Genomic DNA, 2,057 nt, shown 5'->3' on the forward strand with positions numbered 1-2,057 from the left:
GAGGTCAACAGTTAAATCAAAGCTGTCATAGTTTAAAACAGACTACGACAAAAAAGAAACAGTAACTTACACTTTTTAAAACACTAAAAAAGCAAATTATGCTTTTGAGCTCCATTTTTGTCTAAGGCTTTCAAAGAGCTAAAGGTACTAATATAAAAAAAAAATCATTCCTATGTACTAGCATTGAAAATTGGAAGTTGGAATGTAAAAAGTACCATTTATAATACCACCAAAAAATCCCTGCATGAAATCCACAGGCATAAATATACAAAGTATATGTAAGACATGTATGCTGAAAACTAGAAACACTGATGAAAGAAATAAAAGTAGATCTAAATAAGTGGAGAGATATATTGTATGCATAGTTTGGAAGATTCAATTTTGTTAAAGATATCAATTCTCCAAAAAAACTGATCTACAGTGTCAATGAAACTTTAATAAAAATCCCAGCAAGATTTATTTTGTAAAAATAAAAAAAGCAAAACTTAAAATTTATTTAAAAAAAGAATAAAGAAAATATAACAGCCAAAATAATTGTTAAAAAAAAAAAACACTGAAGGACTTACACTACTTCACTTCAATACTTAAGATAAAGCTACAGTAATCAAGAAATCATGGCATTGGAAAAAGGCTAGATGTATATATATCAATGCAAAAGGGTCCAAGATTAGACTAACACATATAGTTCTGTTATAATACTTGTTTTGAAAATGCAAATTTATTCCAATGTGATGATATATTAGGAAACAATTTTATCATAACACAAATTTTAAATAGGTTTGGCTTAATGTGTGGTTTATGTGCACTTTTGTCTACAAGAAACACTAGGTGAGACACAATAAAACTGCACCTAGCTGGGGGTGCCTGGATGGCTCAGTCAGTTTAAGAGTCTGACTTTGGCTCAAGTTGTGATCTCAGTTCATGAGTTTGAGCCCCACATATGGCTCTCTGCTGTCAGCACAGAGCTCGTTTTAGATCCTCTGTCCCCCTTGCTCTGCCCCTGACCCCATCTCAAAATTAAATAAACATTAAAAAACTGCACCTAGCTGAACCAAGCCAAGTAAAAATAGATACATGCACATACCCCAAACATGTGCCAGCTATTTCAGCTCATCATGTGTATTATGAGTCATCTGTGTCTACCTGTAGTGTTACAATCTCCTTCCAATTCCACATAATCTATCTTCTATCTTCTATCACTTCACAATAAATAACATACTGCAACATTTCTGACAATTATACAGGCAAATTTCAGGATATTTGTCAAGATAAGTTTCCTTTTTATTGTAGTATTTATATATTCTTAAACGTTTAGAATGTGTAAAACAATGTTGTCATTTTAATCAACTTCTTATCTTTCTTTAGTGTGCACTGGTTATATATTTGAGTGTTAAATCCCTAATTACATTTCCCCCATAAGTTCTGTGCTTTTTATTATATGCAATTTTTCACAGTGATTTTGTTAGAGATCACATGTGCTGTATTATAACTCGCTATATATTGTCAATTGATTTCCGATAAAGGTGTAAAAGCAATTCCATGAAGAAAGTTAAATTCTTTAAAAAATTTTTTAATGTTTAGTTTTGATGTTTATTTATTTTTGAGACAGAGACAGAGCGTGAGCAGAGGAGGGTCAGGGAGAGAGGGAGATACAGAATCTGAAGCAGGTTCCAGGCTCTGGGCTAGCTGCCAGCACAGAGCCCGACGTAGGCCTCGAACCCATGAATCGTGAGTTCATGACTTGAGCAGAAGTCGAACTCTTAACCGACTGAGCCACCCAGGCACCTGAAAGTTAAGTCCTTAACAACAAATGGTGACAGAACAATAGGATTAATATATCAAAAAAATCCCGATACCATAAAAATTTTAACTAAAAATGAATCATAGAACTAAATGTAAAACGTANAGTATAACTCATGAAAGAAAAACGTTGATAAATGGACTTTATCAGAATCAAAGCTGCTCTTCAATAGATACTGTTCAGAGAAGCAAAAAAAGCTACAGACTGGAGAAAATATTTGCAAACTGCATATCTGATATAGCTCTTGTATTTGGAA

The sequence above is a fragment of the Crocuta crocuta genome, unplaced genomic scaffold (assembly GCF_008692635.1).
Source record: "Crocuta crocuta isolate KB4526 unplaced genomic scaffold, BGI_CrCroc_1.0 scaffold421, whole genome shotgun sequence".
In the NCBI taxonomy this organism is placed as follows: Eukaryota; Metazoa; Chordata; class Mammalia; order Carnivora; family Hyaenidae; genus Crocuta; species Crocuta crocuta.